This window comes from Pleuronectes platessa, chromosome 6 (assembly GCF_947347685.1).
Source record: "Pleuronectes platessa chromosome 6, fPlePla1.1, whole genome shotgun sequence".
Classification (NCBI taxonomy): domain Eukaryota; kingdom Metazoa; phylum Chordata; class Actinopteri; order Pleuronectiformes; family Pleuronectidae; genus Pleuronectes; species Pleuronectes platessa.
This window is the reverse complement of record NC_070631.1, coordinates 18,983,102-19,007,578: the sequence shown is the minus strand read 5'-3', so window position 1 is coordinate 19,007,578 and position 24,477 is coordinate 18,983,102. Positions and strand designations below refer to the sequence as shown.

Below are 24,477 nucleotides of genomic sequence, written 5' to 3'. Positions count from 1 at the left end.
AGGTAAAAACAGTTCACACACAATAGTACTGTTAATGTGTGATTTTAACTGGACTCTGGAGTATATACTCTTAAGACGGCATACACGAGCAAGCCTTCCCCGACGTTCATCATTCAAGGGGTGGACATATACATTTTCTGCACCGACAGTTGTCTCACTGAACCAAAACAGCCATGCAGCAGTTGTTTAAATGAGTGGAGGTGCAGCTCTCACCTTTTAAAATAAGCCTGCACACTTTTACTGTCCTGCCACTCTTACTGTTGCCCTGTCTGCCTCTCAGTCATACAGCTGCAGGCAATGTCGGTGCTTTGAGCTACGTGCTGAAAATCTCTCCCTGAATTAGAGGAAGACAAAGAGGTAAAGGAGAAAAATAAATAAATCACACTTCATCAGAGAATATCACCCAGTGTGCCGTGAACATCACAGACAGATGATTCCTAAAGCTATAAAAGAATCTGAAGGAGGGTTTTTCCTCTGATGATACTGAGGCGATGTTGGGTTTCCAAATACTATCCATCACACGTGTTTGTGTGTGTGTCTGTGTGTGTGTGTGTGTGTGTGACAGATGACAGAATGTGTGAGATAGTGCAGGTGTGTGGGTGGTGGAGGGAAGAATTGAACGGTCAGAGAGAGAATGAGAAAGTGAACAAGAGAAAGAGAGCGAGTGAATCATTCCCTGAACAGACCACCTCGACAGCGTGATATCAGATGCATTATTCGATGATTGGATCGCTGGCTACAAAAGGTGATAGATCTCCGCCTGAAATTGATTTCTGTCTGGATGTGACTCACACACACACACACACACACATACACACAACACCAGGAGAAACTAATTACCAGTTCACTGAGTGTCTGAGAAACCTGAACCTCGATGAAAACACCTGAAGGACTGGCAGACTGGCAACTAGAGACAAAATAAATTGGGAAATTAATGTTCTATTATTGGACTGAGCATATGTGTGTGTATGCATGTTTGTGTGTGTGTGTGTGTGTGTGTGTGTGTGTGTGCTGGTATTTTCACAGTGTCTGATGATTTGATCACCTTTAGGGTCACTTTTGCTTCTTTTCAGTGGTTTTATTGAACCAGAGAAAATAATACAGTTTGTGTCAAATAGACGGTTAGCTTATGAGGCTGAGATGTCTTCAGTTAAATTACCGAACGCCACGGTGAAAACAGCAATGAGCTAATCCTACTTGTGGCAGATGGTGCTACAAATTTGATTGTATTAATGTTAAAGATCATTGGTCTTATATTATATTTATATTAACGACACATGACACAAACAATACATTCGGGTGCAGCTTAAACCTATTATTGGATGTACTTGTGTCTCGGTCTGTAGAACCACCTTCACTGTGTATTGTGTGAGTTTGCAGATCAACTTACCTTTGCAGTATGGATAATAATACTGTGTGCGTGTGTGTGTGTGTTTATGTGTGTGTGTGTGTTTGTGTAATATGGGTAAAACCCAATAAGTTAATTTGAGTCACCACCTGAGATGGTTATTTGTCTTTTTAAATCCAAAAGTTACTGTTAAGTTTAATGGAAATTTCACTTTATGTTCTCTAAAATGAGTCAGACCAAACAAAAATAGCACGTGGTAAAAAAAAATACTGTGGTTTCGAGTCTTTTAAAAAGCTGCTAAACTGACTTCAAGGTTCACCCTCTGCTCAGTGTCTGCCTCTACCCATGTATGGGACTAACATGAGTGGTCATGGTGATGTTGTTACTGGTGTGTGTATGTGTGTGTGTGTGTGTGTGTGTGTTGGGGGGGGGGGTTACCTCTCTGTCAGAACTCTTCTGTCACACTCGGTAATGATCAAAGCTCTCCCTGGGACCCCCTACCGTACACACTCACACAACCAGCCAACTGGACAGGAATTGCTCAGCCATGCAGCCCGCGCTCCACACGGCTCATACAAGATCACACACGCACGCACAGATATACATACACACATACATGAGCGCTTCTCCTCTCCTGTTTCGTGTCTTTCATCCTTCCAATTCCCTATTCTTTACATTGTGCTGTGAACCCCCTGCCTCGGTTTCAAGTCAAACGTTCTCCGTTAATGTATCACTGTTTGGGATTTCTCCTTCTCTTCTCCTGCAGGCATTTTTTTCGTAATGTTTTCTATGTTTTGCAACGTTTGTTCACGGTTTCTTTCTTCAAATTATTCTTACTCTGCTCAGTTTGTGATTAGATTAGACTCTCAGCTCAGCCTGTTTCGATTTCCTTTGTGTTCAGAGAATTTCAATGTTTTTGTCTTTAATGTTTGGTCTATTTTTGATTATAATAATCAATTCCTTTTTGCAACTCACACAACCTTTAATTCCGTGTTTTGAATTAATATGTTCACTCTTCTGTCCAAGCATTGATTTTTCCCTATCGTAATTTTTCTTCTCTTCTCTCTCTTTCCTTCAGCGTATAAGTATCATCAATTATTTTCCTCCTTTATTCACACATCATTTAACTGTAACCTTTACAAATACGGATTATAACATTCACATGAACATCCATTCTAATTATTTACCCAACAGGACGTTCATATTGCCTATTGACATAAGCCAACGGTTCAGTTTAGGAAAATAAAACCACTTGGATAATGTTGCACCATAAGTAGATAGAGTAGGTGTTAGTTTAACCACGTTTCCTGCGATTACATTTAATGCTGACATTAAGTGTCCTCACAGGAAATTGGATGACATTTCAATAGTGTTAAAGAAAATAAGAGACTCAACCTTTTCTTTTCAACAGTTGAAAACCAGACTTAAGAACAGAAAATAATATTTGAGATTTAAAATGTGGCCACGAACCCAATATTTGCAGACTTACCCTCTGTGATAAAAAATTTTGGAAGTTGGATTGCATTTTGTCTTACACTCTCCGTCCATTTTTCTCAAGATATATAAACACAGAACTCATCCCAGTTCTTTCGTCATTCTTCCTCTTTTTTTCCTCCCTTCACTCTGTCACTCGTGTCATCTTCCTCCTTCTATCCCCCTCTTTCCTTTCACATGTCCATCAAACACAGACATGATCGGATGTAGTTAGTTTTTCTGTGTTTTTTAGATTTGCATGTTTTTTTCTAAATCTTGGGATTGTAAGATAGACTGAATGCTGCAGAGACAGTTTTAATATTATGGCTGATCTGTGGACATATTCTGAACAAACAGTAATATGTAATTCAATACTTATTTATTATTTTTGAAATATTGCATTACTCAATTATTTTCTTTAAGTTACAGGAGTCTGGGATCAATAAAGTAAAACCTACCCACGTATCCACATACCTACCTACCCACAAACCTATCTACCCACCTATCTATCTATCAAGTCAAAAATATAGATCAGCCACAATATTAAAACCACCTAGTAGTTATTAAATATTAAAGCTGATTTATGTATTTTATTTTGTCAAGGGGTTACAACGCTAGTGAAAAACTCACACTCTGGACCTTGCTCCCTGCGATTACCAAAATGAATCCAACCCCTCACCTTATCATGAACCACCAATTCATGTTACGTCTCTTTCATTTCAAAGGAGAGCGAGCATCCCACCTCTCTCCATATCCACATCCCCTCCTGCAGGCCCTGCGACAGCCCACTGAGCGGAGAGACAGGAAATGGAGCAGAGAGACGCGACAGCCCAGCACGAGACTGGAACCAAACCCACTGACACACACATCTGCACGGATACACCCGAACCTCCGGGAAGCCCTATTTGTTTTCGAACTTGTCATCCCCAGAGATGCTTTTCTGCTTCAATCACAACAGATTATTCTCCAAACAGACAGGGATATAGGTTTAAATAGACTGAAAATGCTTTGGATCTCATCACAGGAAATATTTTGACCTCTGAATCCGTGTGTGGTGCACTCCCCCCCATTGGCCGCAGAGCCCAGGCTGTTTGAAATCTCCTTTTTGTCAGCATTTACTTCCAACTTAGTGTTGTAGTAAAATGTTTAAACATACCACTGGGTTCCAGCCACTTTAGTTAGCAGTATTATATCAGTATTATAATTAGAACCAATCAAGCTAACCAGCTTCTACAGGCTGCAAAAATTTGAATTAAAGTTAACTTCGACTCAATCGTGACAAGGTGCTCAAACGGAAATGTGCTCAGACCTATTTAAGCATTACATTTCATCTGTCACAACTGTCAGAAGTGCGGTTAAATTGTGAGTCAGCAGACACCAGGTTTTGACAAGGAAAATGCATTTGAAGAGTTCTCAAAAAACATTTGTATGCATTGATTTTCATGCTTTTCCAAAAAACTGTCTATTGTGAATCTGAAGGTGTCTTCAGACTGCTCAGACGAATCTCTTATCAGGGATATTTTTGACACTTGCTGAAGCAAATTAGTCTTTCAGTCCTGTAACAGTCACTTGTGCTGGTATAGACTGTCAACTTGCTGTCAGCTATGTCATCATAATACACATTTATTACCTTTCACAGAAAAAAACATTCAACAAACAATATGTACCTTTGGTTTCTAGGGGTCTCTCGATCAAAACAGTAAGAAATAAACAGTTTGATGATGTCGTACAACAGTGTGGGATCATGGGAGTCGTTGTCTTCACCATCATTGTCGATGATAATCTGTCTGATGCGACTCAGGGGTAAATATTTTACCTGATGTAAACTGCTTACGTTATATTCCAATTCGCAAATGGCAATGAATAATTGTAATCCATTTTGAGTGACCAATACAAACAGTGGAAGAAAAAAACAGCTGACTAGCTAACTGGCTAACTCTGTGTTTTTCCTTCGTATTGCGAAGTTATTGCAGAGACAGGACAGAGATGGGTAAAGCGGATATGAAGCAATTAATAGGCGACAAGAATTAAATGTTCCATCACCTTGATTAAAACTGGGGATTTCTCTGGGTTTCCACAAGTGGACACAATATATAACATGGGTCTAGTAGTTTTAGACCTTTAAATGAAGACGTTTTTACATATTGTATATTTAACACTACACAACCTATAAATTGTTTGTAAATAATCAATATTTTCTCAAAACACATGGCCAATGTAAAGTCTTTGACAAAAATAGTCCTACGCACGGTCGTATTCACATAAATCATCAATACAAACAAGCACAGACGCAGAATCCATATTTTACTATACTGTTTGTTAGTATAATAAATAATTACATTATCATACAGAGGGCAAATACAATAATTGTCATATATCTGTCAATGCTGCCTCAGTCAACTAAGAATGTATTATGTGACCACCAGAGATGGTTGTTATCTCCTGAATAAGTTACATAATGCTAAAAACTCCATTGCCAATATGTAATTAATGCAAACACCAATCTGCCACGACAATATATATATACTTTATGTGTGCAGGTGTTCTCTCTACAGTTAAAGTTGATGCATCACCTTGAGACACTGCCGGCCCACCTGAGAGAATCTCATTACAGTTAGTTGCAGCAGAGACATGTTTGAGGTCTCACAGTCTTCGTACTGTTTCAGAGGCTTTTCCACGCTAACGATTTGGGAGGGAGGGAATAAAAGGATAAGCATGGATTTTTTTTCACTCAACAAAAATAGCCGGCTCTAAACGAACGGGAGCTATTTCTTGCCGCGTTTGTTAACCAAGACAAATTTCAAATGAAACAATCAACCGCCTGCATACACCATCGTAAGCTGCAGTAACATGCATACACAGGTGTTACTCCTAAAACCTAGAGCTGGATCACCAACCTCAGTCGCTAAGAGATTACTACACTATAGCTGGCCGGGGCTGACTGTGCACTGTATCCAGGACAAAGCGGAGAGACAACGAGAAAAGACGGAGGATAAAAGAGGAAAAGAGAAAACCAGAGAGGATGATTAGAAAAAACCCTGCTAGTCATCGGCTCTGTGGAGCTGAAATCCCCTCTCTCAGCTCTCTGGATAGGGAACAAGCTGGGACCCACAATGGCCAGCAGATTCCCCCGGATTTGCAGCACAAAGGGTGGGCGGTTGTCCACCCAATAACCCCTCAAAACCCCCACCACCCTGACACATGCTTCTACTCTCTCATCCCCCCCACACAAACTATTTCACTCCATCAACATGACCCTCCATCTGATCCGACCGCCAGTGGCTGCTGCAACCTCCTGAATCAGAAGCCAGCCGACTGAAACAATGAGTAATAACATTTGTGAGTGAATGTGTGGCCACACATACACTTACCCAACGAATACTGGAGATTTTGCCAACTGTCACTGCGCTGCCAAACAGGAATCTCATACTGTAGTTGTGGTAATTTGAGTTTTGCTCCATGTGCCCATACAGGAGGATCGTGATAGACACAGCCACACATGGACTTTCCATTATGTCTGAATAGGTAGAAGAGTAAGTTTCAAACCATGGATTTGAGTTCAGCTTCGTCCAAGGCTCATTAAAAGTTACATGATCTCATCACACTTGGACCTGGTCCATGACCCTTTTCCAGTCCCCACCCTTAGCTTAAGAAAGTGTGGCTTCAACTTTATTGCAGCCAGGTGTTTAGTGCACTTGAGTTTGGCATAATCATTAGGTTGGTTTCAGACAATTAAACAATGAGACAATTAAAGCTCAATTAATGACTAATGTCTAATGTCTCCAGCACTGTTATGTTCCTGCCTGAAGCGACGGTACAGCGATGGCAGCAGGTGGCTGAGTGTAGCACAGCGATGGAGCATCCACTTAGCAAGTCATAACCACAACTATGTGTGTGTGTGTGTGCACGTGTGTGTGTGTCTGTGTGTGTAAGTGTGTATTTCCATGAGATAGTGTCAAAGCCTGACTCTAATCACCAGAATTGTGCCACTTGTGTCTGTCATGACAGTGATAGTAATGCAGCAGTTTTTGGCTCCAGTGCTAATAGAAGAGAGACGAGCAGCCAAGCGGCTGCTGGGACCTATCACCTCTTCAGAGATGGACATAAGAGGGTCTTTAATATGGCTCAGTGGGGTGTTGAAAAAAAAAGGAGAAAATATATAATTATGGTTGTGATGGTGCTTTTCTCTCATTTGCAATGAACGTTCAAATGGGATAAAAAGGTGGAAAAGGGCAATGGGTCTCTAGAAAAACAAAATAATGGATGTACAGTATGAAGTCAGTGAAGAAATCACCGCTAACACCCTAACATGCCTAACTAACACCTACTATGCACTTGTCTACCTGATCTCCGACACTAGGGGCTCTATCTTAACAATCTAGGCAAATAGTCTCCAGCTGTTGGTGCAAGTGTGTTTAAGACGTGCCGATTTTAACTTTTTCATGGCAAATTTTTTTTTTTTTTATTCCATTTGCGCCAGATGCTTGGTTCAAAAGGGTTCTATTTAGCCTCTTAATTAACCCTGGGTGTGCTTAAGGAGCAACATGCAAAAAAACTATCACAGGGCCATTTCACATTTTCTTTAAAAGTCAGATTATATATATCATAATGGCAGGTTGCTATTATACAGTTGGATTTTCCCAGTATGGGAGAACACTCCTGTGTGTGTATGTCTAACGAGCAGAGGGTATGTGCATCGTTCACCTGCCTATGTAGGTACATATTACTATTTTGATGCACCCTTAAAATAACAATTACTGCACCATTGTCTTAAACCAGGTTGTTGTAAGTCAATCACTCTCTGCTGTGTCCAGATAGAAATGCACCAACAACGTCCCTGAAACACGGAACAAGCAAAGAAACTTTATTATTCTTTGCATAACTTTTTTCCTCAGTCCTGTTGAACAGATGCATCACTTTAATACTTACCTCAATGTCTCCTAGTCAGTTTTATTTATCTTACGCAGCAAATAAATAACTGCGATATATTACGAGTGACCAATTCAAAAATGTACATTGGAAGTTATAGCAGAGATGGTCCTGTCACATTGAATAAAATCGTGGATTTCTTTGAGTTTTTACATTGTTGAAAACATTTTGGAAAATGGAAGTCCACAAGTCGTATAGGTCTAGTTCATTTAAAAAAAAGAATCGTTACATGTTTTAACCTTAAATCACAATGTTGATTTTGGTGTTGTATATAATCTCTAAATGAGCCATCTGCTCAGTCACTGTTTCATTTGTGACTCCATACTGCTCAAATGAGCTTCTTTCGTTGGCTGGTTAGGGTTTCCCTAAGATGGGATAGGGATCTAAGTTCAGAACTGGAAAGAAGCAGGTGATTTATTGAAGACTGGGCATCTAATCAGGATGGCCCTGTGGAGGTATTCTGAGAGGAGACCCTGGGATTGACCAGGAGTATCCTGCAGGGATTATGTATCCACTCTGGTCTGGGAATCTCTCAGGATCCTGAAGGACAAGCTGTAGGAGGTAAAGCTGGGGAGAGGAATGTCTGTACCGCTCTCTTGTTGGCCTGCTGCCACCAGGACCCGGACCAGGATGTGTGGATTAGATGAATAATGGACTAAAGGATGAAAGATGATTCCCCTTCATTTAGCTACTTTCTCCCCATTAATTTTAAATCACAAATAAGCAGTACATCATTTGTCTTTTTTTCATGTTCTCTCATATAGATTTGTTTTCCCTTTTTAAAAATTATTTTTAATCTGATTGCGAAAAAGAGAGAGAGAGAGAACAATCACTCAGGTCATAACCGAAACATGTGCAGTGCTGTTTGTTGTGTGTAGATGCTGCACTGGGATAGTGAACTATTCAAACAGAGCGAAGGAGATCGATACACAGACAGACGGAACACTTCACTTAATTCAACATGCTTGCTTTTCCCACCACAGCCGTCCTCTCTGTGTTCCAGGATTGACAAACTGAAAGCTGTTACATTACTGCCAACTATGTCCCGCAGCAGCTACCGGCGAGGAAGCCATTTAATTCAATTGATTCCAGATTGTAAAATCTGACAATTTTATCCGTCTCATTTTGGTTATGGACTGTTGTGCCAACCAAGACATCTAAGAGTTGCCTTAGTAGCAACCTATATACAATGAGATACATTTAAATTCTTATCTGAAAATCAGTCTTCGCTTCACTACTACCCAATACCCAGTAGATGCTCAAATTTACATTTTTGATGTGTTTAAGTTTGTTATGCATGTTTATATTTCTTTTGCCAATGTCCATGTTTTCCTTGACTTCTGGATTTGAATTGATGACGACAGATTTGGTGAATTTAGTTGTCGATTGGTTTTTAATGCTCACAATTCAGATGTCAGATCCTCCTCAAATAATCGGAAGCACCCGCTAGCTGACCTGGTTCTAGGGGCCTATACAAGACTCTTTTCCAACCCGGCCTTTTGCTGGTAGGTTGGTATGCTAACATACACCCCAAAATGAATACTAACTTCTGGGAAGTAATCAGAAGTATGAAATATGCATGTAAATATGTATGTCTGATGTGCCAGAGCTGTTTGAAGTCTCCCTTCCAGTGATTTTCATGCTGTTAAGAGCTGATCATTGATCCTATGTGATTTTAACCCAATGTGTCATGTGTCTGTTGGATGAAGGTTACGTGTGTTTGGACCCAGAACCTGGTTAAACATCATCATTTGATTAAATAGCAGTTTGATTTTGCAGATATATCGGCTGGGAATGACACAGTGAACATTTTCCCGTTCAGTCTTTCCTCTGAAATTATATATACACCCCTTTCAATCAGCCCTGAACCCTGAGGTTAACACAGGCAGAAATGTCATGCTATTTGTTACTACTGCAGTGGTATCAATCACCGAGTTGAAGGGTACAAGCTGTTTAAAGACATTTTTTTACAATCAATCCCAACTTTCTTTTTTCATAGCTGTTCTTTTCAAGGCTGTCTAAGAAGGGACTTGGACACCGGCGTCTTGGTCTCCATTGTTCAGACAGCAGAGAGAGGATGAGCGGCTCGGCTGACCCACATGAGGTTAGAAATCAGAGTTTCTGCTCTCTTGTAAATGTAACCAGTGACTCATTGCAGTCTGCCTTCAAAGCGGCCTCGCATTCCAAACTGTTTCCGGGCAAATGACCAATACTATCAAAGAAAAAGCTTTGATTCCCATGACATATTTATTGATCATAATACTGCCTTCTGATATGTGCTGCGAGAAAAGGGAGCGCCTACCCTGAATATCAATGAAGCCCCACTGACAGGCAGATAGAGTGGGAATATCATCAAGGGCCTATTCATATTTCATGTTTTCTATTGCAGCCTATTCTCCTCTGTTCTCTTCAATTCTGACTTGCACTATTCATTTTCTGCAGTTTTTTTCCCCCCTCTCTCGCCTATTTCAATCTTTCTTCAATCTTACCTTCTCTTACCCCACTAATGTTTTGTGTATAATCATGTAGCGTAGCACAGTCAGGCAGCAGAGGCCAAGTTAGAGGAAACATAAATACCTTATTCAGCCTGTTCTTATTTAAGAGGATCAAACGCATAGGGAGAAGATCAAAAGACCAGATTTTTCTTTATCTTTTCTCCTTTGCATTGTCACTCTGGTCCTCCACTAATGACCATTTGTAACAATTTGTAATTTCATGATGTCTGCATTGTAATATATTTGATGAAAAGGTCAGATCATGAATGTCTTCGTTTATCTGGACAAACCTGACAAAAGAATAACGAATCCTCAAGTATAGTCAAGTATAATTGATGCATTAAGAATAGACATTAAAACAAGTTTGTAAAGTAACTGTTCTTGGATGACTTTACTTCTATTGCTTGCATTTTATCATCATCATAACTTTGATAACTTAATTCCTTGAGGGAAAAAAAATCTATATTCCGAACATATTGCACATGTTTTTTCCAGCTCTGATAAGATGTGGATACTTTTCTTTGCAGATCCTGAGAAATTAAAATTCTCATCATTTCCCGATCGGCTGCTACATGTTTGATCACAGCTGTAAAAGCTTGGTTATGCCTCACTGGTGCCTGATGCTTCATTTTCACATCCATATTCAAAGTAGAAGGCAGACGTCTGCACGTTATGGCCCTTTTTGCAACAGCTGCTAACGCCTGGGCTAACGAATAGGCTTTAGTCAGAGTCAAACAGAAGACCGGAGAAAATAAGAAAAATAATATAGTTTTGTTATGACTGAACTATTTAAATAACTGTTTGATCAATTGCTGTGATGTTTGGTACTGTGACCTTTGTACTACATTTTGTACAGATGTCCTCCAAATCACTCTGCCCTCCACAGCTATGCTAATGTTTCCCCTGACTGCAGGATGACATTATTTGTCTGTGGTCTCCATATCTTTTACAAATCCTTATTAAAATATTTAGTTTGATCTCTAGGCACTGCATATGTTAAGTTTGGTCCAAGCACAAAAATGGTTAATGGATTGGCTTAAAGTTTCTCCTACGACATGTTTACGGAAAATTTACTTTTTATGGCCACTAGAGGGCTTTGTCACGTCAATGTAACATAGGCATCTTTATTTGAGGGGATTTGCTGACACGACGAATGATGTTGTCTTACTTTTGAGACCAGTCTGTCGCAAATGATTTATGGTGATCCATTAATTTTACATCTAGAGCCATCAGCTGCTAAACATTTTAATTTGTCCAATACTCTGTTTTATGACCAGATGCCTGCAAAACTAATGACATTCCAATGGGCCTCAGCTGTTCTCTGTTTTAAAGACAAATGTCAGCATGCTAACACGCACAATTCAGATACTGTTTGCTGTGATATTTGTGAGTATATTAACACTCTGATGTTAGCATTAAGCTCAGAGCTTGACACAACCTCACATAGACTACTATGCTAGTAGATGCATGATTGTAGACATTTTGTGTCTCAATCATAGACTGTATATAGAGATTGACGACAGCTCCCCAAAGTGAAGCCAAATCATCTGGATCCCCCCAGTCGCTTGCTGCAGGTCATAAGCACCGTCTCCTCCATGTTAGTGGAATGGACATGGACCAAACTGAAAAATCAAAGTACACATTATAGAAAATGTTTATCAAAGATGGTCTAAATTTTTGCTTAAAGACTTTATTGTTGCTTATTGTGGATTTTTCTGCACTACAATCTCCATGGACACTGTTCGAAGTCTTCCCCGGATTTTGTTTGTCTCTCAGCTTTTTCTTTTCTCTGTTCATATTTGCTCTCACTGCTCCTGTTAACTTCCCAGTTATTCTGTAAGTGCCTGTTGTTGATTTCTTCAACATAAAATTTGTTATGTTTTCCAGAGACCTGACACCAGTCAAATTAGTGTAAATGTGCTAAGAGTAGGGAAAGAAGCACTGGTGTCACTAAAAACTGTTTCATATTACAGGCAAAGGGTGAGATCTAAAGTCTGGCATGTCTCTCCTCTTTGCACTTGATCTTGATGCAAACCGAGCTATTACTTGAGATGGAGCCAGGCAAAGGACACTCCAACATGTCTTTTAATCCTTTAAAGAGGTGTTAAAGGTGTGAAGAAATGGATTACAGTGTGTTTGCAGCCTATGATGTACCATTAGACTTGAATACTTGAAAAACTGCAGGGCATCTTCAAAATTTAGATGTTACAGTTCGTCCACCAATTCAGGATTTGTCAGAACTCATTGTATAGCTCCTTTAAGACATGCAATGACATTAGATATTTTCCTGAAATGTTCCAGGAGCGGCTGTATGTGAGAATGCAAATGTTTGCGTCAGTGGCCACGGACACCTTCCAGAACTTTTCTGTCCAGCCCCTAATAAATTGTCTTGATAGCGTCTGAAAGAGCAAATCTGAAAATACAGCAGGAAAATTCACAGCATGCATGTTAATGACAACACAATTCAATAGCTTTTGGTGACAAGGGCTGATGCTGGTGTTGATGTGCTGTAAACCAAAGCACTTCATTTTCAGCAGCAGAGTTCATATGTCATGTCCTGCCTCCTGCATGCTCCACTCAGAGTCAACCCCTTGCCTGAATGACAGACCTTGACAATCTCCTGCTGCCGTCTTCAGACGTTAAAGGCAAACTCTGGAAAATGTCCAGGCACAATTTTCTGGATATTTTCCAGGGTTCAGGAAAGAAATCGGCTTGTTTTAATTTGTGAAGAGTAAATGTACTTTATTGTGTAACACAACATCAGTACTGTCGCTGTGGGGGTTAAAGTTATAGCTGTGCAGAAAAGACAGTATTTTGTCCCCAGCAGGACCTCAGTACACACAAACCTGTGGGAGTGTTGAGTGATAAAATAAGATCTTGGTGGTGACATCATTTGACATTTAGAGCTGAGTGGACGTCACCAAAATGAGGAAAATCTCATCTCATCCTGTCCTCACACACCTGCTTCCCCCCTGGTTAAGCTCTCTTGTCTTTATCCAAGGTTTGCTCAGCTGTATTTAGTCTTTCTCTATCCCCCACGATGTGTTTGTCCCTCCATACCTCACAGCTTCTGTACTTTCTGCAGAGCAATTTGTCGATTGGGCCTGATTGTAGACATCATGTGTCAGTTGCTTTAATGTGCTATTAGCATTGTTTTAGTTGTTATTAGTCTGGTTTTCTCAGCTTTACTATATTTTTGGGGTCTAAATTCTGTTTTGAAAGCTTTTCAGCTCTGACATGAAATACATTCTGAAAGAAAACTGAACATTTCTCTATATTTGTATTTGATAAACCGTAAATTCGATGTAAAACATTGACTAAATAAAATCCAGATGAAGTGATTAACTTAATCTCATTATCCCACTTAATATTACCCCACACCTCACACATCTTGATCAATAAATGCACTTTTCAGTGATTCTGTTTGCTGTAACAATTATCTTTGGAGTACCAGATGGATGGTTTAGCTGCATTAGGATCCGCTTCAGGGTTGGCCCACCATGCCCATTATGTAGCTTAAGGTAGATTTCTGTGTTTTTGAATAGTATCCAGTTAGAAATGGACAGACTAACTAAAAATGTTTACAGCGTGAAAATATCCTGTTTTTTTGTTTCTATATTGTCAAGAGTTGTTACGACACAATTAACACTTGGACAGTATATCTTAGCTGTTTACAACACCTGCCTGGAAGATCAGAAAATTCCGTTTGTAACTTGATTTACCAACTTAGCTGCTTCATGTTGCCTCTAAAAGTGACACAGACTGTAAACTGATAACTGACAGAGGCCACATATGCAGCTGACTCAGTTCTTAGCTTATGTCCTGAGCACCTGTCCTCTCTGTCCTCTAGACCACTCTGCACTTACAGAGTATTGTTAATACATATGAACTGTACTTCCTCTTTGCCACATTAAATACATTTGCATGGGAGATCATATGCTCATCAAAATCAAGGCATGGATCTGATTTAAAAATGTCTTCACGAACATTAGAACATACACTCCTGATCAAAATCTTAAGACCAGTTAAAAAATTGCATGAATTTGCATTTTGCACTGTTGGATCTTAGGAAGGTTCTAAGTAGAGCTTCAAAGTGCAAAAAGAAGAAATGGGAACAAGAGACCATAAGTTGTGAGCAGGCAATTTATTGAAAACAACAATTTAACTCAAATAGGCTGTTCATCAGCTGATCAAAAGTTTAAGACCACAGCCTTTAAAAGCCAAAATCTGTGCAAACATTTGGATTCCATATCATTTCCTGTCAAATAATCACACTGTGAAGATCTCTTGATGGCAAAGGCAAAAAAGCTCACCGTCTTTGAACGTGGTAGGATTGTTGAACTGCATAAACAAGGCCTCTCACAACGTGCCATCGCTGCTGAGGTTGGACGCAGTAAGACAGTCATTTTGCATTTCTTAAAAGATCCTCAGGGTTATGGAACAAAATAATCAAGTGGTAGACCCCAAAAAATCTCACCGGCGCTGAGCCGGAGGATCCGAATGGCTGTCCGTCAAGACACGGGACGATCCTCGTCCCAAATTAAGGCCATTACTGGTGCTGACTGCAGCCCAATAACCATCAGACGGCATCTGCGAAGGAAGGGCTTCAAAAACAAGAAACGTCTTCAAAGGCCACGTCTCCTTCAACGCCACAAAATTGCCCGTTTAGACTTTGCAAGGGAGCACCAAACATGGGACATTCAAAGGTGGAAGAAAGTTTTATTCTCTGACGAGAAAAAATTTAACCTTGATGGTCCTGATGGCTTCCAACGTTACTGGCATGACAAGGAGATGCCACCTGAGATGTTTTCTACGCGGCACAGTGGAGGGGGCGCCATCATGATCTGGGGTGCTTTTTCCTTCAATGGAACAATGGAGCTCCAGGTTGTGCAGGGGCGTCAAACAGCAGCTGGCTATGTGGAGATGTTGCAGCGGGCATCCCTCATGACTGAGGGCCCTCGTCTGTGTGGTAACGACTGGGTTTTTCAGCAGGACAATTCTGCAATTCACAATGCCCGTCTGACCAAGACCTTTTTCCAGGAGAATAACATCACTCTTTTGGACCATCCTGCGTGTTCCCCTGATCTTAATCCAATTGAGAACATATGGGGATGGATGGCAAGAGACAAAGGGATTTCTGGTCTCCGAATGGAGGCTTCAGTTCCAGACAGTGGATGCCCTTCGTGAAGCCATCTTCACCACTTGGCGCAACATTCGCACTAGTCTTTTGGAAACAATTGCATCAAGCATGCCAAAACGTATTTTTGAAGTGATCAACAATAATGGTGGAGCTACTCATTACTGAGTCAGTTTTTGACACTTTAATTTCTGTTTTAGGAGTTTATTTTTTTTTTTTTAGCTGTGGTCTTAAACTTTTGATCAGGTGATTAACAGCCTACTTCAGTTAAATTGTTGTTTTCAATAAATTGCCTGCTCACAACTTTTGGGCTCTTGTTCCCATTTCTTCTTTTTGTATTTTGAAACTCAAATTAGAACCTTCCTAAGATTCAACAGTGCAAAATGCAAATTCATGCAATTTTTTAACTGGTCTTAAGATTTTGATCAGGAGTGTATCAACTTTCTGTTGACAATGACACAGTCTGACAATCATTGAGTTCCCCTGTGACACTGTGGTAGTTGTTGTATGATTTAACTCAGTCTGTCAAAACTAAATGTGTTAAACACATGTCAGAAGTGGGATTTGAACCCACGCCTCCATTCGGAGACCAGAAATCCCTTTGACAAGGAAGGAGTCAGTCCTTGAGTCTGGCGCCTTAGGCCTCAGCCATCCTGACATTGGTAATTCCTATACCGTATAGAAATTCACACAGCGAGAGATCATATTTCATACCTGACTTGGGTCATACAAAGATTGTCAAGATTTCACATTCACCACATTTAATGAATTTTCATGAAAGAACAGATCTTCCTGAAAATTAAGCAACTAAGTCGGTTTACAAACATGAAATTGGCCCCTGTTGACCCCAAACCTCCCAAAGAGGATACTAAGCTTCTTCTGTTAGTCACATAGTCTTCACCATTGAATTTTCAATCAAAATGTACATTTTTTATTTTATTTGTTTCATGTAACCAGTGTTCAAATGTAAACCCACCTCACAAAGACACCTGGAGGAAAATCACATGTCAGAAGTGGGATTTGAACCCACGCCTCCATTCGGAGACCAGAAATCCCTTTGACGAGGAAGGAATCAGTCCTTGAGTCTGGCGCCTTAGACCACTCGGCCATCCTGACGTGTTTATTAAAATTTCCTTAACAATTTCAAAGAACAGATCTTCCTGAAAATTAAGCAACTAAGTCGGTTTACAAACATGAAATTGGCCCCTGTTGACCCCAAACCTCCCAAAGAGGATACTAAGCTTCTTCTGTTAGTCACATAGTCTTCACCATTGAATATTCAGTCAAAATATAAAAAAAATATTTTATTTGTTTCATGTAACCAGTGTTCAAATGTAAACCCACCTCACAAAGACACCTTGAGGTATATCACATGTCAGAAGTGGGATTTGAACCCACGCCTCCATTCGGAGACCAGAAATCCCTTTGACAAGGAAGGAGTCAGTCCTTGAGTCTGGCGCCTTAGACCACTCGGCCATCCTGACGTGTTTATTATAATTTCCTTAACAAATTCACATTTCATACCCGCCATGTCTCATACATAGATTATAAAAATGTCACATTCAACATACTCAAGGAATTTACATAAAAGAACAGATCTTCCTGAAAATGAAGTGACTAAGTTGGTTTACAAACATAAAACTGGCCCCTGTTGACCCCAAACCTCCCAAAAAAGATACTAAGCTTCTTCTGTTAGTCACATAGTCTTCACCATTGAATATTCAGTCAAAATATAAAAAAAATATTTTATTTGTTTCATGTAACCAGTGTTCAAATGTAAACCAACCTAACAAAGACACCTTGAGGTATATCACATGTCAGAAGTGGGATTTGAACCCACGCCTCCATTCGGAGACCAGAAATCCCTTTGACAAGGAAGGAGTCAGTCCTTGAGTCTGGCACCTTAGACCGCTCGGCCATCCTGACATTGTTAATTCCATTGTTAATTCCATTGTTAATTCCACCTTGAGGTATATCACATGTCAGAAGTGGGATTTGAACCCACGCCTCCATTTGGAGACCAGAAATCCCTTTGACAAGGAAGGAGTCAGTCCTTGAGTATGGCGCCTTAGACCACTCGGCCATCCTGACGTGTTAATTATAATTTCCTTAACAAATTCACATTTCATACCCGCCATGTCTCATACATAGATTATAAAAATGTCACATTCAACATATTCAAGGAATTTACATAAAAGAACAGATCTTCCTGAAAATGAAGTGACTAAGTTGGTTTAGAAACATAAAACTGGCCCCTGTTGACCCCAAACCTCCCAAAAAAGATACTAAGCTTCTTCTGTTAGTCACATAGTCTTCACCATTGAATATTCAGTCAAAATATAAAAAAAATATTTTATTTGTTTCATGTAACCAGTGTTCAAATGTAAACCCACCTCACAAAGACACCTTGAGGTATATCACATGTCAGAAGTGGGATTTGAACCCACGCCTCCATTCGGAGACCAGAAATCCCTTTGACAAGGAAGGAGTCTGTCCTTGAGTCTGGCGCCTTAGACCGCTCGGCCATCCTGACATTGTTAATTCCTATACCGTATAGAAATTTACACAGAGAGATCATATTTCATACCTGACTTGGGTCATACAAAGATTGTCAAGATTTCACATTCACCACATTTAATGAATTTTCATGAAAGAACAGATCTTCCTGAAAATTAAGCAACTAAGTCGGTTTACAAACATGAAATTGGCCCCTGTTGACCCCAAACCTCCCAAAGAGGATACTAAGCTTCTTCTGTTAGTCACATAGTCTTCACCATTGAATATTCAGTCAAAATATAAAAAAAATATTTTATTTGTTTCATGTAACCAGTGTTCAAATGTAAACCTACCTAACAAAGACACCTTGAGGTATATCACATGTCAGAAGTGGGATTTGAACCCACGCCTCCATTCGGAGACCAGAAATCCCTTTGACAAGGAAGGAGTCAGTCCTTAAGTCTGGCGCCTTAGACCACTCGGCCATCCTGACGTGTTTATTATAATTTCCTTAACAAATTCACATTTCATACCCGCCATGTCTCATACATAGATTATAAAAATGTCACATTCAACATATTCAAGGAATTTACATAAAAGAACAGATCTTCCTGAAAATGAAGTGACTAAGTTGGTTTAGAAACATAAAACTGGCCCCTGTTGACCCCAAACCTCCCAAAATAGATACTAAGCTTCTTCTGTTAGTCACATAGTCTTCACCATTGAATATTCAGTCAAAATATAAAAAAAATATTTTATTTGTTTCATGTAACCAGTGTTCAAATGTAAACCCACCTCACAAAGACACTTGGAGGTAAAACACATGTCAAAAGTGGAATTTGAACCCACGCCTCCATTCAGAGACCAGAAATCCCTTTGACGAGGAAGGAGTCAGTCCTTGAGTCTGGCGCCTTAGACCGCTCGGCCATCCTGACATTGTTAAATCCTATACCGTATAGAAATTCACACAGCGAGAGATCATATTTCATACCTGACTTGGGTCATACAAAGATTATCAAGATTTCACATTCACCACATTTAATGAATTTTAATGAAAGAACAGATCTTCCTGAAAATTAAGCAACTAAGTCGGTTTACAAACATGAAATTGGCCCCTGTTGACCCCAAACCTCCCAAAGAGGATACTAAGCTTCTTCTGTTAGTCACATAGTCTTCACCATTGAATTTTCAATCAAAATGTACATTTTTTATTTTATTTGTTTCATGTAACCAGTGTTCAAATGTAAACCCACCTCACAAAGACACTTGGAGGTAAAACACATGTCAGAAGTGGGATTTGAACCCACGCCTCCATTCGGAGACCAGAAATCCCTTTGACAAGGAAGGAGTCAGTCCTTGAGTCTAGCGCCTTAGACCACTCGGCCATCCTGACGTGTTTATTATAATTTCCTTAACAAATTCACATTTCATACCCGCCATGTCTCATACATAGATTATAAAAATGTCACATTCAACATACTCAAGGAATTTACATAAAAGAACAGATCTTCCTGAAAATGAAGTGACTAAGTTGGTTTACAAACATAAAACTGGCCCCTGTTGACCCCAAACCTCCCAAAAAAGATACTAAGCTTCTTCTGTTAGTCACATAGTCTTCACCATTGAATATTCAGTCAAAATATAAAAAAAATATTTTATTTGTTACATGTAACCAGTGTTCCAATGTAAACCTACCTAACAAAGACACCTTGAGGTATATCACATGTCAGAAGTGGGATTTGAACCCACGCCTCCATTCGGAGACCAGAAATCCCTAGAATGAGGAAGGAGTCAGTCCTTGAGTCTTGCGCCTTAGACCACTCGGCCATCCTGACATGTTTATTATAATTTCCTTAACAATTTCACATCTCATACCCGCCATGTCTCATACATAGATTATAAAAATGTCACATTCAACACATTCAAGGAATTTACATAAAAGAACAGATCTTCCTGAAAATGAAGTTGGTTTACAAACATAAAACTGGCCCCTGTTGACCCCAAACCTCCCAAAAAAGATACTAAGCTTCTTCTGTTAGTCACATAGTCTTCACCATTGAATATTCAGTCAAAATATAAAAAAAATATTTTATTTGTTTCATGTAACCAGTGTTCAAATGTAAACCCACCTCACAAAGACACCTTGAGGTATATCACATGTCAGAAGTGGGATTTGAACCCACGCCTCCATTCGGAGACCAGAAATCCCTTTGACAAGGAAGGAGTCAGTCCTTGAGTCTGGCGCCTTAGACCGCTCGGCCATCCTGACATTGTTAATTCCTATACCGTATAGAAATTTACACAGAGAGATCATATTTCATACCTGACTTGGGTCATACAAAGATTGTCAAGATTTCACATTCACCACATTTAATGAATTTTCATGAAAGAACAGATCTTCCTGAAAATTAAGCAACTAAGTCGGTTTACAAACATGAAATTGGCCCCTGTTGACCCCAAACCTCCCAAAGAGGATACTAAGCTTCTTCTGTTAGTCACATAGTCTTCACCATTGAATATTCAGTCAAAATATAAAAAAAATATTTTATTTGTTTCATGTAACCAGTGTTCAAATGTAAACCTACCTAACAAAGACACCTTGAGGTATATCACATGTCAGAAGTGGGATTTGAACCCACGCCTCCATTCGGAGACCAGAAATCCCTTTGACAAGGAAGGAGTCAGTCCTTAAGTCTGGCGCCTTAGACCACTCGGCCATCCTGACGTGTTTATTATAATTTCCTTAACAAATTCACATTTCATACCCGCCATGTCTCATACATAGATTATAAAAATGTCACATTCAACATATTCAAGGAATTTACATAAAAGAACAGATCTTCCTGAAAATGAAGTGACTAAGTTGGTTTAGAAACATAAAACTGGCCCCTGTTGACCCCAAACCTCCCAAAATAGATACTAAGCTTCTTCTGTTAGTCACATAGTCTTCACCATTGAATATTCAGTCAAAATATAAAAAAAATATTTTATTTGTTTCATGTAACCAGTGTTCAAATGTAAACCCACCTCACAAAGACACTTGGAGGTAAAACACATGTCAAAAGTGGAATTTGAACCCACGCCTCCATTCAGAGACCAGAAATCCCTTTGACGAGGAAGGAGTCAGTCCTTGAGTCTGGCGCCTTAGACCGCTCGGCCATCCTGACATTGTTAAATCCTATACCGTATAGAAATTCACACAGCGAGAGATCATATTTCATACCTGACTTGGGTCATACAAAGATTATCAAGATTTCACATTCACCACATTTAATGAATTTTAATGAAAGAACAGATCTTCCTGAAAATTAAGCAACTAAGTCGGTTTACAAACATGAAATTGGCCCCTGTTGACCCCAAACCTCCCAAAGAGGATACTAAGCTTCTTCTGTTAGTCACATAGTCTTCACCATTGAATTTTCAATCAAAATGTACATTTTTTATTTTATTTGTTTCATGTAACCAGTGTTCAAATGTAAACCCACCTCACAAAGACACTTGGAGGTAAAACACATGTCAGAAGTGGGATTTGAACCCACGCCTCCATTCGGAGACCAGAAATCCCTTTGACAAGGAAGGAGTCAGTCCTTGAGTCTAGCGCCTTAGACCACTCGGCCATCCTGACGTGTTTATTATAATTTCCTTAACAAATTCACATTTCATACCCGCCATGTCTCATACATAGATTATAAAAATGTCACATTCAACATACTCAAGGAATTTACATAAAAGAACAGATCTTCCTGAAAATGAAGTGACTAAGTTGGTTTACAAACATAAAACTGGCCCCTGTTGACCCCAAACCTCCCAAAAAAGATACTAAGCTTCTTCTGTTAGTCACATAGTCTTCACCATTGAATATTCAGTCAAAATATAAAAAAAATATTTTATTTGTTTCATGTAACCAGTGTTCAAATGTAAATCCACCTCACAAAGACACCTTGAGGTATATCACATGTCAGAAGTGGGATTTGAACCCACGCCTCCATTCGGAGACCAGAAATCCCTTTGACAGGGAAGGAGTCAGTCCTTGAGTCTGGCGCCTTAGGCCTCAGCCATCCTGACATTGGTAATTCCTATACCGTATAGAAATTCACACAGCGAGAGATCCTATTTCATACCTGACTTGGGTCATACAAAGATTGTCAAGATTTCACATTCACCACATTTAATGAATTTTCATGAAAGAACAGATCTTCCTGAAAATTAAGCAACTAAGTCGGTTTACAAACATGAAATTGGCCCCTGTTCACCCCAAACCTCCCAAAGAGGATACTAAGCTTCTTCTGTTAGTCACATAGTCTTCACCATTGAATATTCAGTCAAAATATAAAAAAAATATTTCATTTGTTTCATGTAACCAGTGTTCAAATGTAAACCTACCTCACAAAGACACCTTCAGGTGTATCACATGTCAGAAGTGGGATTTGAACCCACGCCTCCATTCGGAGAACAGAAATCCCTTTGACAAGGAAGGAGTCAGTCCTTGAGTCTGGCGCCTTAGACCACTCGGCCATCCTGACGTGTTTATTATAATTTCCTTAACAAATTCACATTTCATACCCGCCATGTCTCATACATAGATTATAAAAATGTCACATTCAATATACTCAAGGAATTTACATAAAAGAACAGATCTTCCTGAAAATGAAGTGACTAAGTTGGTTTACAAACATAAAACTGGCCCCTGTTGACCCCAAACCTCCCAAAAAAGATACTAAGCTTCTTCTGTTAGTCACATAGTCTTCACCATTGAATATTCAGTCAAAATATAAAAAAAATATTTTATTTGTTACATGTAACCAGTGTTCCAATGTAAACCTACCTAACAAAGACACCTTGAGGTATATCACATGTCAGAAGTGGGATTTGAACCCACGCCTCCATTCGGAGACCAGAAATCCCTAGAATGAGGAAGGAGTCAGTCCTTGAGTCTTGCGCCTTAGACCACTCGGCCATCCTGACATGTTTATTATAATTTCCTTAACAATTTCACATCTCATACCCGCCATGTCTCATACATAGATTATAAAAATGTCACATTCAACACATTCAAGGAATTTACATAAAAGAACAGATCTTCCTGAAAATGAAGTTGGTTTACAAACATAAAACTGGCCCCTGTTGACCCCAAACCTCCCAAAAAAGATACTAAGCTTCTTCTGTTAGTCACATAGTCTTCACCATTGAATATTCAGTCAAAATATAAAAAAAATATTTTATTTGTTTCATGTAACCAGTGTTCAAATGTAAACCCACCTCACAAAGACACCTTGAGGTATATCACATGTCAGAAGTGGGATTTGAACCCACGCCTCCATTCGGAGACCAGAAATCCCTTTGACAAGGAAGGAGTCAGTCCTTGAGTCTGGCGCCTTAGACCGCTCGGCCATCCTGACATTGTTAATTCCTATACCGTATAGAAATTTACACAGAGAGATCATATTTCATACCTGACTTGGGTCATACAAAGATTGTCAAGATTTCACATTCACCACATTTAATGAATTTTCATGAAAGAACAGATCTTCCTGAAAATTAAGCAACTAAGTCGGTTTACAAACATGAAATTGGCCCCTGTTGACCCCAAACCTCCCAAAGAGGATACTAAGCTTCTTCTGTTAGTCACATAGTCTTCACCATTGAATATTCAGTCAAAATATAAAAAAAATATTTTATTTGTTTCATGTAACCAGTGTTCAAATGTAAACCTACCTAACAAAGACACCTTGAGGTATATCACATGTCAGAAGTGGGATTTGAACCCACGCCTCCATTCGGAGACCAGAAATCCCTTTGACAAGGAAGGAGTCAGTCCTTAAGTCTGGCGCCTTAGACCACTCGGCCATCCTGACGTGTTTATTATAATTTCCTTAACAAATTCACATTTCATACCCGCCATGTCTCATACATAGATTATAAAAATGTCACATTCAACATATTCAAGGAATTTACATAAAAGAACAGATCTTCCTGAAAATGAAGTGACTAAGTTGGTTTAGAAACATAAAACTGGCCCCTGTTGACCCCAAACCTCCCAAAATAGATACTAAGCTTCTTCTGTTAGTCACATAGTCTTCACCATTGAATATTCAGTCAAAATATAAAAAAAATATTTTATTTGTTTCATGTAACCAGTGTTCAAATGTAAACCCACCTCACAAAGACACTTGGAGGTAAAACACATGTCAAAAGTGGAATTTGAACCCACGCCTCCATTCAGAGACCAGAAATCCCTTTGACGAGGAAGGAGTCAGTCCTTGAGTCTGGCGCCTTAGACCGCTCGGCCATCCTGACATTGTTAAATCCTATACCGTATAGAAATTCACACAGCGAGAGATCATATTTCATACCTGACTTGGGTCATACAAAGATTATCAAGATTTCACATTCACCACATTTAATGAATTTTAATGAAAGAACAGATCTTCCTGAAAATTAAGCAACTAAGTCGGTTTACAAACATGAAATTGGCCCCTGTTGACCCCAAACCTCCCAAAGAGGATACTAAGCTTCTTCTGTTAGTCACATAGTCTTCACCATTGAATTTTCAATCAAAATGTACATTTTTTATTTTATTTGTTTCATGTAACCAGTGT

The 24,477-nt window shown here is 39.4% G+C and overlaps 18 non-coding genes across 18 annotated transcripts; all 18 read right to left on the bottom strand.

Moving 5' to 3' along the window:
• Positions 1-16,387: 16,387 nt before the first annotated feature.
• Positions 16,388-16,498, bottom strand: trnal-caa (transfer RNA leucine (anticodon CAA)). The gene is made up of 2 exons: positions 16,461-16,498; positions 16,388-16,433 (listed from the first exon to the last, which is right to left on the bottom strand). It is a non-coding gene; the product is annotated as a tRNA-Leu (tRNA).
• Positions 16,499-16,755: 257 nt separating this feature from the next.
• On the bottom strand, positions 16,756-16,866 carry trnal-caa (transfer RNA leucine (anticodon CAA)). The gene is made up of 2 exons: positions 16,829-16,866; positions 16,756-16,801 (listed from the first exon to the last, which is right to left on the bottom strand). It is a non-coding gene; the product is annotated as a tRNA-Leu (tRNA).
• A 331-nt stretch (positions 16,867-17,197) lies between these two features.
• Positions 17,198-17,308, bottom strand: trnal-caa (transfer RNA leucine (anticodon CAA)). Its single transcript has 2 exons — positions 17,271-17,308; positions 17,198-17,243 (listed from the first exon to the last, which is right to left on the bottom strand). It is a non-coding gene; the product is annotated as a tRNA-Leu (tRNA).
• A 54-nt stretch (positions 17,309-17,362) lies between these two features.
• Positions 17,363-17,473, bottom strand: trnal-caa (transfer RNA leucine (anticodon CAA)). Its single transcript has 2 exons — positions 17,436-17,473; positions 17,363-17,408 (listed from the first exon to the last, which is right to left on the bottom strand). It is a non-coding gene; the product is annotated as a tRNA-Leu (tRNA).
• Positions 17,474-17,804: 331 nt separating this feature from the next.
• Positions 17,805-17,915, bottom strand: trnal-caa (transfer RNA leucine (anticodon CAA)). The gene is made up of 2 exons: positions 17,878-17,915; positions 17,805-17,850 (listed from the first exon to the last, which is right to left on the bottom strand). It is a non-coding gene; the product is annotated as a tRNA-Leu (tRNA).
• A 345-nt stretch (positions 17,916-18,260) lies between these two features.
• Positions 18,261-18,371, bottom strand: trnal-uaa (transfer RNA leucine (anticodon UAA)). The gene is made up of 2 exons: positions 18,334-18,371; positions 18,261-18,306 (listed from the first exon to the last, which is right to left on the bottom strand). It is a non-coding gene; the product is annotated as a tRNA-Leu (tRNA).
• Positions 18,372-18,702: 331 nt separating this feature from the next.
• On the bottom strand, positions 18,703-18,813 carry trnal-caa (transfer RNA leucine (anticodon CAA)). Its single transcript has 2 exons — positions 18,776-18,813; positions 18,703-18,748 (listed from the first exon to the last, which is right to left on the bottom strand). It is a non-coding gene; the product is annotated as a tRNA-Leu (tRNA).
• A 347-nt stretch (positions 18,814-19,160) lies between these two features.
• Positions 19,161-19,271, bottom strand: trnal-caa (transfer RNA leucine (anticodon CAA)). The gene is made up of 2 exons: positions 19,234-19,271; positions 19,161-19,206 (listed from the first exon to the last, which is right to left on the bottom strand). It is a non-coding gene; the product is annotated as a tRNA-Leu (tRNA).
• Positions 19,272-19,602: 331 nt separating this feature from the next.
• On the bottom strand, positions 19,603-19,713 carry trnal-caa (transfer RNA leucine (anticodon CAA)). Its single transcript has 2 exons — positions 19,676-19,713; positions 19,603-19,648 (listed from the first exon to the last, which is right to left on the bottom strand). It is a non-coding gene; the product is annotated as a tRNA-Leu (tRNA).
• A 323-nt stretch (positions 19,714-20,036) lies between these two features.
• On the bottom strand, positions 20,037-20,147 carry trnal-caa (transfer RNA leucine (anticodon CAA)). Its single transcript has 2 exons — positions 20,110-20,147; positions 20,037-20,082 (listed from the first exon to the last, which is right to left on the bottom strand). It is a non-coding gene; the product is annotated as a tRNA-Leu (tRNA).
• A 345-nt stretch (positions 20,148-20,492) lies between these two features.
• On the bottom strand, positions 20,493-20,603 carry trnal-uaa (transfer RNA leucine (anticodon UAA)). The gene is made up of 2 exons: positions 20,566-20,603; positions 20,493-20,538 (listed from the first exon to the last, which is right to left on the bottom strand). It is a non-coding gene; the product is annotated as a tRNA-Leu (tRNA).
• A 331-nt stretch (positions 20,604-20,934) lies between these two features.
• Positions 20,935-21,045, bottom strand: trnal-caa (transfer RNA leucine (anticodon CAA)). Its single transcript has 2 exons — positions 21,008-21,045; positions 20,935-20,980 (listed from the first exon to the last, which is right to left on the bottom strand). It is a non-coding gene; the product is annotated as a tRNA-Leu (tRNA).
• A 347-nt stretch (positions 21,046-21,392) lies between these two features.
• On the bottom strand, positions 21,393-21,503 carry trnal-caa (transfer RNA leucine (anticodon CAA)). The gene is made up of 2 exons: positions 21,466-21,503; positions 21,393-21,438 (listed from the first exon to the last, which is right to left on the bottom strand). It is a non-coding gene; the product is annotated as a tRNA-Leu (tRNA).
• Positions 21,504-22,290: 787 nt separating this feature from the next.
• On the bottom strand, positions 22,291-22,401 carry trnal-caa (transfer RNA leucine (anticodon CAA)). The gene is made up of 2 exons: positions 22,364-22,401; positions 22,291-22,336 (listed from the first exon to the last, which is right to left on the bottom strand). It is a non-coding gene; the product is annotated as a tRNA-Leu (tRNA).
• Positions 22,402-22,732: 331 nt separating this feature from the next.
• On the bottom strand, positions 22,733-22,843 carry trnal-caa (transfer RNA leucine (anticodon CAA)). Its single transcript has 2 exons — positions 22,806-22,843; positions 22,733-22,778 (listed from the first exon to the last, which is right to left on the bottom strand). It is a non-coding gene; the product is annotated as a tRNA-Leu (tRNA).
• Positions 22,844-23,166: 323 nt separating this feature from the next.
• On the bottom strand, positions 23,167-23,277 carry trnal-caa (transfer RNA leucine (anticodon CAA)). Its single transcript has 2 exons — positions 23,240-23,277; positions 23,167-23,212 (listed from the first exon to the last, which is right to left on the bottom strand). It is a non-coding gene; the product is annotated as a tRNA-Leu (tRNA).
• A 345-nt stretch (positions 23,278-23,622) lies between these two features.
• trnal-uaa (transfer RNA leucine (anticodon UAA)) lies at positions 23,623-23,733 on the bottom strand. Its single transcript has 2 exons — positions 23,696-23,733; positions 23,623-23,668 (listed from the first exon to the last, which is right to left on the bottom strand). It is a non-coding gene; the product is annotated as a tRNA-Leu (tRNA).
• A 331-nt stretch (positions 23,734-24,064) lies between these two features.
• Positions 24,065-24,175, bottom strand: trnal-caa (transfer RNA leucine (anticodon CAA)). Its single transcript has 2 exons — positions 24,138-24,175; positions 24,065-24,110 (listed from the first exon to the last, which is right to left on the bottom strand). It is a non-coding gene; the product is annotated as a tRNA-Leu (tRNA).
• Positions 24,176-24,477: the final 302 nt, after the last annotated feature.